The sequence below is a fragment of the Seriola lalandi genome, unplaced genomic scaffold (assembly GCF_002814215.2).
Source record: "Seriola lalandi dorsalis isolate HSWRI2012SDOR001 ecotype SW California unplaced genomic scaffold, Sedor1 jcf7180002054931, whole genome shotgun sequence".
Classification (NCBI taxonomy): Eukaryota; Metazoa; Chordata; class Actinopteri; order Carangiformes; family Carangidae; genus Seriola; species Seriola lalandi.
Window position 1 is genome coordinate 519,906 of NW_019525483.1, and position 13,844 is coordinate 533,749.

A 13,844-nucleotide genomic window follows, 5' to 3' on the forward strand; every position below is an offset into this window, starting at 1 on the left:
TTTGTAGTGCTGACTGCTGTTTTGCTGAGGCCAGAACCTGGTCCAGGAAGGGGGTTGTGGGCCTAGCACACCACCATCATAGTTAAGTTACAGTTCATATTACAGTGGACTTTTTCTTTGTTACACCAAGACCATAATCTTTCCCTAACCCTTAACCAACTGCTGCCAGTGCCTAAATATAATCATTGTTACATCCTCAACATAAAATGACTCAATTGAGACCTTAACATATCCAACAGCACCGCAAAGTTTAAACTCATTATTTAAACTCACAAATCAGATGAAGGGAGTTAGAGTTTACAGCAGGGAAATACACAACATAATGTAAGAGGAAACATCAACAGGGCCTGCATAACAACATAAAAAATTTAATAATGCTGCAGTTGTTATGAGCAGATTATTTATTGCGAGAGCTTACAGAGCTTTAGAGGTACTGGTAGGTGAATCTGGCTGTTTCCCCTTGGTTCCAGTTTTGAAGAATAATATTCCTTCAGGTCCAAATTCAATGGCTAGTTCAGATTAATTTTATTCACTGCGCAGTGGAGACAGACGATTGCAGCAAGGTGGTACAATTCTGTCTGCAGGTCAACATTTAGAGCAGGTTTATATACTATTTACATCAGGGCTAGCCTAGAACAATGGCTTGTGGGCTGGGGTGATCAAGAAGTCTGAGTGACAACAAGGATAAATAGGAAAACCTAGACAAGCTAATTAAGAATAAATTCTAATTTGATCTGCCAGTGCTTCCATTTGGCTAAGCCCTTCAACACTTCTGCAAGTGTGATATCTCTGTCTGTGTCTGGAGGTGTCTGGTAGATTGAATTCACATGTAAGTTAAGGAAAGCTTCTCAAAGGCCATCTTCCTGGAGGAGTAAATCAAAGTTTCCCACATGGATGTGTTGATCAGTGTAAATTAGTTTGCCACAAGAGCTAGAAAGACAGACACTTATTTTCTTCTACACCAGTATCAAGGTCAAGGGAATCTTTATTATCCCGGAGAGACAATTTCTTGCACAGCCAGCAGTAAAAACAATGATCAGCAACAATCGACACAAAAGTAATTTACACAGAAAACATAGAATCATATATGATTATTGACTGAGCCAATAACACCCGGGGCAAGTGAATTTTTTTTAAGTCTGTTGGTCCTGCATCTTGCCAGAATACATCTGTGGCCAGATGGTAGCAACCTGAACACACTGAACAATGGCTGACTGGGGTCAGTGAGGACTGACTCAATTATCAGGTCCTCTTTTTCAGACACTTCTTTTATTTTTGTCATTTAAATTTTTATTCATTGTACCACTTCAACTTGTACAAACACATCTAATACAAAAGTGGAATTATCAAGTTCTGTATCATTTGTAAAAGTTGTGAAAAAAAAACAAGAGACAAAAAGCTATAAATTACCCCCCCACACACACACACACACACAAACACACAATTCTTACACATATGCATAGACACTGATAAATATATACCCATACACAAGCACCTACATAGATATTCTGTTCACCAGCGTCCTATACCCTCTCTAAGATGTTGCACCCGTAATGTAAGCCATGAAAGTCTGCTACGTCTGGCTGGTTTTGTTTGTTTGAAGTATTATTCACCCTGGCAATCATATTTTTAAAAGCGTCGCTCTCTGTCATTATTCTAAGCCATTCTGTAAACTTTTTGAGACACTTCTATATCCAACCATAGTCACTAAATCCATCCACCTCTGGACCATGGTCAGTTACATTACTGAGCAGGGACGCAATGATAGAATCATATATGAACTAAACATGTCTGCCCTCATAATGACAGTGATACTCATTTATATAAAAGACAAATAAAACACCATTCATTTCACCTTTTGATATCTGTCGGTTTGAGACGAGGAAACATATGGAGCTGAAGTGACTTCATGAACATAAAGGAAAATATGCCAGGCAACGGTTCTGCACAGTTCTTAAGAAGTCAATGACCAATATGATCTGGACCAGGACTTTCACTCTCCTTCACTCCCCTGAGTTTAAAAACCTTGTCTGTATCAACATGTGTTTCATTCTGCTCTGTGCAAGTGTAACGTTCCCCGAAGGGACCAGGGGATGAGGGCAAGTAACAAATGTAAAAATGTGTTCAGGGAGGAAAGAAAGATCAGGAAGCAAAACAATGTGTGAGGGAAAAACCAATTACTTTTATTATTAACCAAATAACTGATAAAGGTCACTAAAAGCAAATAGCTGTGAAACAATAAACAACCCGGATATGTACAACACAACACTAAGGAATCAAAGAACAAAAGAAAACAGGTAATCAGGACACCAAGCACCTTCCTTCATGGCAAAGAGTAAGACACACACTGGGCTACACACTGGGCTACACACTGGGCTACACACTGGGCTACACACTGGGCCACTGGCCTCGACTCAGCTACAACTTTCCATTATGACGTCTCCCGCTAATTAGTAAGTGGGTGCAGCTGCGTGCAGCCTATCTCCCCTATTTGGAGGAGGAGCGGTACCTCTACAGAGAGAGAGAGAGAGAGAGAGAGAAAGAAAAAGAAAAGAGAGAGAGAGAGAGAGAGAGAGAAGAGCAAGGGTGCAACACCTTACAACACAACGCTAAAATTGTGAGAATTAAAACTATAAGAAACAGTCAGGTCATTAGGAAGATCAGAGTCTTGCCAGCTCAAGCGAAATGGGACACTTCTTAGTCTGCATGCCCGACATAGTTTCTACTTTTTCTTTATATTCCTTCTTAACATGCTTTTGCAACAAGTGATAACCCCCTGGTTAAAACTAATGTTCTTCTGGATAATTTTGTTTAAACACCAATGATTTGTGATTCAGAAAAATAGAAATTGGTTTCTGGGGATGACTAAATCTTCACAAAAATGTATATATGCAGAGATATTCTCAGTAAGTTCATCCAAATTGGAGCAAACAAATCCCACTCTGTGTAAGTGTAACAATAGAGACACTAGACTCTGATCAGACTGGAACCATGTTAAAATCAGGGGTGAAATTGGGCCGGAGCAAATCACACCCTGTCAGAGCTGAGCTCTTTTCAGTATCATATCGGTATATCACACTTGTGTTTTTTAAATCTCCCAGGAAACCTGATTAACTGTCATGATTACAAAGTGAAATTTTTGGCAATATATTTCTAAAAATTAAGCTCTTTGATTTGGTGTGGCAATTTCTACACCAAATTAAAGAGCTTCATCGATTACTGCTATCAATTATCAGACATCATCAAACACACATAGCATCAAACACATTAGGTGTGTACAGTCCGTAACGGCACTTTGTCATTTAGTTATATCATTTTGAACTATGGTAAGTTTTCAAAAGCTTTACTAAGCTGTGTTTCCTTGGTGAACAGGAGATGTATCTGGCCGAGTATCAGAGATACAAACATAAAGGCTCCATCTCCTCACAAATCCCAATTTAACCCCTGGTTAAAAACAACAGGGTATCACACACACATAACCACTGTTGCTTGTCCTCATTAGTCCAGCACCATTTCCAGCACCATCACAGCTAATGTAGCCTGGAGCTGCTAGCCTCAGTAACATGCTCGGCTATGTTAACCGGCTGCAGACTGTACTTTCATATTGGATGTGTGGTATCATCATTAAACTCTCTTCAACAAAGAAAATAAGTATATTTACCTGAAAGTGTTTCTCAAACTATGCTTGTTTCAAAGCATATGAATGAATTTAGCACAGTGTTGACTGCAGGACCAGAGGTATAATTTTGTTCATAGCACGTATTATTCTTCCTTGTCAAACCCCGGTCCTTATATTACCAACAGTGCTACTCCCCCTGCAGTCAGAGATTCACGTTCTGCTAGTCACAGCAATGAATGAATGAATAATGAATCCTGGAAGTGCTAGCAGATATAAACAGTGAGTGAGCTGGTGAGCTCACTTTTTCTAACTCCACACCCCTGGATATTTTTCATTCTTGGACTTGTAGTCCTCAGCACTAGCTGAAGCTGACTCAAGTGACATCACAGTAAACGTGTCAAACTTCACAAAAGGCTTTGTAGAATTGTTCTTTTCAAATGTGCAGTAGTACCTCTCAGGACCTGTAAACAGACTTTGGTGTAAAACTGGTGGAGTACCCTTTAATGTTACACTTCAGTAGAATAGCATTCCTCTACAATGAGGCTATTAAAGGTCATTCTACTTGTCACATTAGTCGTTTTTAAAGTGTTTTAGAGTTCATGGAACGAATGCATAGAGAAGCTGGAGATTGTAGGTGAGAGGCTGTATGGTTTGATCTGGACATCTGTCAAACTCCAAATCTGTTTAGGATTCAAGAACAGGAAAACTGTCAAAACACTGTGGAGTAGTTGTGTCATGACAAATCATCCTGCTGCCTCAGTCTGTCATGACTAATACAGTATTTCAGAATCTTCAAAACACCATGTGTTTTCATCATAGCCATGTGGTAACTTGACAAGGACCTACCACAGCTTCTGAGCCAATCACAGCGCTCCATCTAACCTTTCACATGAGCGAGGAATGTAAACAGATTCTGCTTATGTTCAGTACATTCAGCTCGCTTTTATTCTGAAAGTTTACTTAAATTTCAGCTTAAATCTCCTGAGTCACAACTTGCACTGCTATGTCTGCGAGGGAGGAACCAGAGCTCTGATGCTGCCATGTGAAAATATTGTGTTTGATTGTTGGATCAAGTGCGTGGCTCCAAACTGACTGCTCAGGCTGATATTTGATATGATGAATGTTTCTCTTGATTTCAGCTTTCATTTCATCAGGTTGAGCTTAGAACTGAGAGGAGTAACAAAGCAAAGACTGTTGAGTGTGAAGAAGCAACAACACGTATCATGAGCTAGTCTATCAGGAACTTTTCAGCTGCTGTGATCAGTATTATTATATTACCTGTTGGGATAGTGAGGTGCAGAACTTTCACCAGTAATAATAACATACAAAGACGACAGACATGTTTCTAGTCACCATGGACAACATGAGGACCTTCTGGAGCATTTAGATTGGTGCAATTCAAATAAATGTGCCTTAAAATCCATACCAGGTTCTTCTGCTAGTCAGGCAGTGAAAAATCTGGACTTATTCCAGGGAAAAAGTATCACAACAATATTGACATGACGGACATTACTGTGTGTGCTGAACACAAACGTTCAACATATTCCCAAGGAAGACCCGGACACAAAGATCATATTTGTACTATTTTGAGACTTGTTACCATGATTGTGGACATGAGCTCAACTTTGTCTGTGCTATAACATTCAGAAGTGAAAGGTGGTGTGCCGGCAGTGCAGATTGTGATAAAACTTCAGGTGTACACTAGAATAATCTCTGTGTGGCCATATTTTCTGCAACCACTCAAGTTGCAGAAAATATGGTCACAAGCGCTCCTTTTTTTTATCCTTATAGATATTTGAGTTAGATTGGGTCGTAATTACTCTTTCAATTTGTGAGTTATGGCCAGTAATGTGATTTGGGAGGTCACAGGGACCTTGACCTTTGACCTCTGATCACCAAATTTAGTTCATCTTTGAGTGCAAGATAATGTTTGTTCCAACTAAATTCCCTCACGGTGGTCTTGAAATATCACATTCAAGAAGCCAACACCATGTTTTATGAGGTCACTGTGACCTTGACCTTTGACCTTTGACCTCCGAAATCGAATCACTTGCACACAGTGTCTCAACACTGTTATATCATGTTGGAACTGGGTATAGAACCTAACCTGACTATGCGAGGTAGTACTGTCATTCTAATGCAATCTTTGAGTACCCTGTAAAATGCTCTATTGATGTATTTTTACATTTATAGCAGATTCCTTTAGCTTTCTCCCAATGCTTTAAGAAAGATAGAGACTCCAGCTTCTCTCAGGTGTCATAACATGGACAAAGTATATTTCCCTCTCAAATTCACCATCAGAGCTGAGATGAGTTTCACAGAGGCCCCTCTTACTATAGGTATGACATGGTGATGGGTCGTGAAAAGGCCACTTTCATGCAGCAGTACAACACTATCCGCCGCCAGGTGTTTTGAGGCACAATGGGGTTAATGATGTTGTATTGAGGAAGTCATGCATGATTTACAGTGAAATAAGTGTGAAGTTCTCTGACGTGCTTCCCTTTAAACATACAACTTCAGCGTCACGCTGTACGGACTTCTACAAAACAAACTTCACGCCACATGACACATGCGCTTTGATGCATGAGGGTGGTTATATAGACCAACACAAACATAGCTGAACCCCTATATTCAGTGGCTTGAGTTTCTATTACACCAATAGGGTGCTGAAATCATTCATGCACTCAACCATGGTGAACAACAATGTGGCTCTTTTCTCTCTGACAGACATGACCCTAGGAGCCTATGAATTTGCATCATGATAACCAAGTCCATGAGAACGTCAGTCAGCTCACATTGGGCCCTAAAAGAGACTCAATTTTTTATGTAGAGCTCATGTGGGAGTGCAGCTGGGAAAGACAGAAAAAAGTGATGGGTAACTGTGTGGAACAGACACTGGGCACTAGGCCCCAGCTCCTGTTTAGCATGGTTGTGGCAGGTCTGTCAAATAGTGATAAAACATTTTTTTTAAGGACCATTATTGAGACTGATTTCTGAAAAATAGATAACTGTGTGTATATATTCTTTATTTTCAACAAGTCATCATGTAAAGACATGAAAATATCATATCAATTTTATGGCTGGATTATCATTTCCTCAGTCCAATTCCAATGTGGCCCCTGCACCCTCCCCCTACCCACTCTCACTCTGTTGGCGTTTTCATGTAGAAGGTCTGACACACAAAGTGTCATTCCAAACCAATTACCACTAAGTGTAAGTGGGTTATTCAACCCTCCAACAACAAGTCTGCATCTATACAGGCTTACAAACCACACTCCCTGAGCAGTGCAGCATCGCTTTGAGTCCAGGATGGATGAAATGTCACAAACCTACAAATGTGAGTTCTGTGTGTTTTTTTTTTCCAAAGGATAATCATACGATGCCTTGGATCAAACAGTCTAGAAAACGTTACATGATTGAATGCCTTTGTTGTATAATTTCAAGAACTAGCGAAAAAAAACTAAGATATAATCCGATTAAGATGGTAGACGAAAAAAGAAATGTGGCCAAAGAAGCACTTACACAAGCTTACCATGCCATGAATGTAATGAGTCAGACACTGCCTAGATGGCAATGGCAGAGCAGCTCACTCTGAGCTTTAAAACCGCTCTTCTGAAACCTGGGGGTGATGTCAAAGAGGCTACATCCATCTTTATATACAGTCTATGTGTGGGCCATGTAATTGCCCACACATCTTTGTCCGTGTTGTTTTAAGATTATTTTTTAAATAAATATTTATTTGCAATATCCTTTCTGAAATATTTTGGGTAAAAACTAATTTCCTGTTTCTGTCAGAGAGAAGCGAGGACGTCCCAAAAACTCGCTGGTGCATTTATTACCCTCCCGGTTAGTTAACAGACCCTCCACAGCCACGAGTGTGACACAGAGCCACACTTTGTCACAGAGTGGGAGGGTGTAGGGACCGGATTGGAATTGAGCCCTAGAGTATTCAGTCCCTGTGCTCCTTTCCCTCTGTGCCAGTTCATCTTCATTCCCCATGACATGGTTCCAGCCATTTCTCGTGTTTTAGTCTCTTGTGTGTGACTTTTTCATGGTTTGAATCTCCCCCTGCCTACCCCCCTTCTTGGATTTCTTTGGTTGTCTGATTGATTACTGATTACTTGTTTTGCCCAAGTAATGACTGTGGTTTTTGGAAACCTGAATCTACCTTGAGCGGTGCATTTCATTACAATACAAAGTGGCAACAATGGACTCACCTCACCCTGTTACCTGCCTGCTGCCATTCATTCATAATCCAGTCTTGCATAAGAAATCTGATGAGTCATATCACTGACCAGGTGCAGCAGCTACCTGCCTGCATGGATTCCCTGGTTTCTCATCTTCTGCTCCCTCTCCTTATGGCAGATTCACCTCCAGCTCCATGAGCCAGGGCAGTGTACGCTGAGCAGAGGCATGGTCAGCGGGCTCACAGTTCCCCCATCTGCTGTTCTGAGGATCTCTTCTTGAACACCCTGTGCAAGATTTTTGATCACAGCTTTATGATTTTAAAAAATACGACGTTGCTGCAACAGTCAATAAGCAGCTTTCATAAAGTTTCAGTGTATATGACATTCAAGAAGCTGAGCCGAGTCTCTGCGGTTACTCAGTAGTTCAGTTATTCATATAATGGAGGGGGATGCAGCTAATTGGCTGATGGTCTAAAACTCTAAACTACCGATGTTGTTGAAATATGACGGCAGGGATGACATTCATTTATGAAACTACACACAATCTATAGCCTTTATTACATGATGGGCCTGACATTAGCATTTCATACTGCGTTGCCATGACGTTTCCAGCATTTACTCACTTGAAATTGCCAGAAGATGGAGGATAAATAATAATACATTCATATACAGCAGAAAAAGAAATATTAATTTCATGCAGTACAACCAGCGTTTCAGTTCAACATGCTTCAAACCCTAAATATTCTGACATGCTGAATGATACAGTTTTTAATTACACAAATGTAAAGGCAGGTGTGTGTGGATCCAAGTGCAGAGAGAGTCAGGCAGAAGTACAATGTCCGAAATCCAAATCTTTAATCCAAGAAACGTAGCAGAGGTCAAAATACCATAAGACAGTCAGACCAGGCAAAAAGGCAGATCAGGAACAGGCAGAATCGAGGGTCACAAAAATACCAAAAACAGATCATACACAGGGAATCAAACAGGACTGAAACACAAGAGAGCTTGAACACAAGGGTAACAACGACAATCTGGCAAAGACATGAGAAATGAGGCGGGATTTAAATACACAGGAAACAAGACACAGGTGAAGGACATTAGGGCGGAGACAGCAATCAAAACAGGAGGGAAAAACCAGGAAGTAAAACAAAAAGCAACACAACAGAACCAAGACTTCAAAATAAAACAGGAAATGCCAATAAAATGAATACAGATCCTGACAACAAAAATGGTGAGAAGTCCTATCATACCATAATCACATGCTTTACAGCACAAGTCACATTCACTCACACATGCGTACATCACTTTTACTGAACCTTCACCTTTTCTACCAAACACACACACACACACACACACACACACACACACAATGATGCATTAGGGACAATTTAGGGTTCAGTGTCTTGCCCAAGGACATTTTGATATGCGGACTGCAGGAGGATTGGACTACCAACCTTCTGTTTGTTGGACCACCCACTCCACAGTCTGGGAATCATTGGATAATCCGTGATTCATTGGTAGTTTAAAAACAAAAAAGGTGATAAAAAGGCGATAGATAGATAAATGAATGAACAAATAGATAAATTTGGTTTAGTGTTAATGTTTTTTTTTTAATTTTTGAGCTAAAAAAATGAATTATGGATTATCCGATGATACTCGGACCCAGACCCAGCCACTCTACCTCCTGACCCAGCTTTCCTCATCAACATAACACTGGTGCATAACACAAGAGATGGAAGTTTAATGGAAACCAAAATGTTTGGGATTCAAACAGAAAAGAAAATCTTGTTGCCTGTGGCAGCAGAAGCCTTGTCTGTATGAAGAGTCCTCCAGCTGTTATCATCACAGGATAGGGCATGGAAAGAAATAGCAGAGGATGTGCAGCTCCTGGTGAGTGGCAAGCCATCAAACGCACACTGCACAGTGTATAGTGAAGTCATATTTTTATCTCTGTCATCCCATGCTCTGAACTCATTCTGATGTACGTTATTTAATGATGTGATACTCTCCGTCACCTCACAGTAGGAAAAGTAACAACCCATGCAGCATCTCTGCTCACTCGGTGTGGGAAGCTATTGCATCCAAAACCAAGTGGGAGTGGGACCAAAGAACTTACCCGTTCAGAAATGTAATAAAGTCATAGAGTTTCTCAAGTCTCATGTGTTGCCTCATCAGGTCTGTATCTGTCCCTGATGAAATAATGCTGATTCTTTCAAAAATCCCACTACGTATTCCATTGCATGAAATTTTAATTATTAGAAATCATTTGTTAACAGTTAATACATCAGCCATTACATGGTATAAATATCTTATTAGTTCATTTAAGTACTGTGTATTTTTAATTAAATTGAAATCACTAAATCAAAGCATGTTACTAGTATAGTGAAGTAGACCTAATAGCCGCTGTAAAGGTTATGCACAGTGCTAAACAGGGTATGACCATTTTTTAAAAAGGTATCATAAATGTATTATAACATTTAATATGAGAGTTCACATGTGTCCATACACACTGCTGCCCGTCGTCCAATTCTACTGTGATGGAAGGATTCAATTAATATCTTGTATTATATGAGGCTGTTATATGTTTCAAATGTTGTCTGTGTCCTCTACTCACAGGTAGCTGTGCAGGGACAGATCAGCTGGGTTATCCTCCAACAACATGGCGAGTGGGCATGAACACCTCCATGAGACACTCTGCTCTGGCTCCCACTGTCAGCATAGAGATAACGGTAATGAACGTCTATAGACTTAAGGTTCCTCAGAAACTCAGTCTTGCTGGATGGTCAGCTTCAGGAAGAGTCCAAACTTCTTCTAATACACAATTATTAAGGTCACTGTGCTCCTGGGATCAGTCAAAGCTTTAAAAATGGTTTTAAAACCTTGCCCTGATCTATACGTCACCACAACATTTTATTGCAAAGGTTTACAGAAAGTTCCTTGGACTTCATTGCTCGGTTTTTGTCCTGACATGCAGTGTAATTGTGGAATCTTCCTAAACTACTGTATATCCTGGTAATTCAATTTGCCACGGGTGGACTCGAGCCAAGTTCTGCACATATCTCAAGGATAATTAAAGTAAATAGGATGCACCTGACCTCAATTAAGAGTGCCACAGCAAAAGTCTGACAATTGGAGATTTCAGTTTTTTCGTTTGTAATAAATTTACATTTCTCAATTCTGACTTTAATCTCAGAATTTCAAATTTAGATTGAGTTAGATAAATTAAGATCAGATGTGGCCCTAATCCTCCTACGTAGAGTGTAGATTGATGGGAAATGGCAATTTTATCCATTTAAAATTAAATCCAAATTGTGCAAAAACTGAAGGGGGTCTAAATACTTTCTGAAGCAACTACAGATGATCAATGTCTGGAAAGGACTTAACTGAGACTTTGAAACAGCAACACCTACAGCAACTCTACTGCATTCTGTTTCAATTACCGCAGAAACTGGGGACAGCGCTCCCACCAGGACTCCCAATCTGGATTCCTGGTCAGGCACAAGGATCAATGTAAAGCTCCTCATACCCTCAAGGTCTCCTTCATCTCATCTTCATCTTCTCCGTATATGTGCCAATCTAAAAATATCAAAAGTAGTACATCATTATGGTTGACACAAGAAATACATAGGCTACATGAAATAGAATTACAGGCTTGTTGTGATACCAGTACAGTACAAACACAACTGAACCTTGGTGATTAAAAAAAAAAAATAGAGCTGGCATTTATAAAGGAATTGTCTGATGTTACAGGATTTCATTTAGAATTCTTGAGTTGCTATTTGTAAACCAGGTCATGTTATGTAGAAAACATAGGACGTTAGTGTGCAGGTTTTTTTTGTCTGTGTTTTTGTTTAGGTCTGGGCTCTGGGCTCATAGACTTTACAATGACCCGCAAGAACAGTTTTACATATGTGCTAAATCATTTTAGTATGTAAGTCCTTTAATTTTTTTTAAAATCAGAAGTGTAATGCCCTGCCTCATCTGAAATCACCTGTCATGCTATTAACCACACCGAGGAAGTTATACAACCCCACCCTTCTGTCTGAAAAGCTCTTTCCTCCCAAACCACTGAGAACAAAGAGAACCACTGAGTTAAAGAATGGACTTCTCAAACCTTATGTTATTTTATTTGGCTAATCTTATATCAGTTATTTGGTTGGCATTTTATTGTTGCATGGCTGTTGAATGTTTACTTGTATTATGTTTTATTAGATTCCTTTGTTTAACACCCTGAAAGTGAAGAAATAGATTTAAAAACACAAATGAAGAAAGTGGAAGTAATAATGATTTACTTTAGTTTATTATTGTTAGTGCTGCCATTTTAAGTTGATATGTAATTGTACTTATTTTTCGTTTGTGTATTTTAATATCTCATGTACAGAAAAAAAAATCTTTCATCCATCCATCTATCCATCCATCCATCCATCCATCCATCCATTTGTCCTTTAACGATCGACCTACGCATCTTCAGTTGTGACAACTGAAGTAGTTGGAATGGCCTCTGGATCCTGTGTTTGAATGTTCACTCCACATCAGAAGTTCATAAAGCCAACACCACCACTTCCATTGTAGTTTTCGCAAAGTTCATTTTAAAAATGAACTATTTTATTAACTTACATTTTGAAAAGCAAGTTATAACATTGTTTTGAAAAGTGATATTGAGATTAAATCTATCATAATAATCTTGTTCGTATTAATATAATTACACAAATTATAAAATAGCATCTTAACATTCATATATACATATTCTTTTTATTTTCTCTGTGCTGTTTGGTCTTCAGTGCAGCATTACTTGCTGCTGTGATAAACAATACATACTGATAAGACATCATTAGCATAAGAAACAGTGGTAAATTAGATATATATTACATTAGATATATACAGTATATACACTATATTGCCAAAGGTATTGGCTCACCTGCCTTGACTCGCTTATCAACTTAAGTGACATCCCATTCTTAATCCATAGGGTTTAATATGACGTCGGTCCACCCTTTGCAGCTATAACAGCTTCAGCTCTTCTGTGAAGGCTTTCCACAAGGTTTAGGAGTGTGATTATGGGAATTTTTGACCATTCTTCCAGAAGCACATTTGTGAGGTCACACACTGATGTTGGACGAGAAGGCCTGGCTCTCAGTCTCCGCTCTAATTCATCCCAAAGGTGTTCTGTTGGGTTGAGGTCAGGACTCTGTGCAGGCCAGTCAAGTTCATCCACACCAAACTCTCTCATCCATGTCTTTATGGACCTTGCTTTGTGCACCGGTGCACAGTCATGTTGGAACAGGAAGGGGCCATCCCCAAACCGTTCCCACAAAGTTGGGAGCATGGAATTGTCCAAAATTTCTTGGTATGTTTTAGCATTCAGAGTTCCTTTCGCTGGAACTAAAGGGCCAAGCCCAGCTCCTGAAAAACAACCCCACACCATAATCCCCCCTCGATCAAACTTTACACAATGCAGTCAGACAAGTAACGTTCTCCTGGCAACCGCCAAACCCAGACTCGTCCATCAGATTGCCAGATGGTGAAGTGCGATTCGTCACTCCAGAGAACGCGTCTCCACTGCATCCGACTCCATCCCGGAGTGTAGACACTGGTGGTGGTGATGAGGAATGGAGCTCGGGAATGGGAACGTCTTGATGAGGGGACTTCTGATTGGATGGTTTGATTGGAGATGGTCTGGCATCCATGGTTTAGGTGGAGAAGGGGTGGAGGTGGGTCGCAGATTATTCACGGTGATGAAATGACAGCTGAATGACACCAGAGAGAGAGACAATTTAAAGTTTGACAGCTTACAGGTGATTGGCTGAAGGCCACCGTGTAAGGTTGTGATTGGGTGAAGATGTGAATGAGTGGGTGGAGCTTATAGATAGCAGGAAACGTTGCTTGTGATTTAGAAGTAAGTAGATAGTCTCCCTGACTGAACTTTCGCTAAGCTTCATATCAGCACCAGTTGTCACCAGTAACATAGGTATGGAAGATCAAGGTTGACTTTTGCCTGGTGTTCATCATAATGGGGGAGAAGGAATGATCCTTTCATC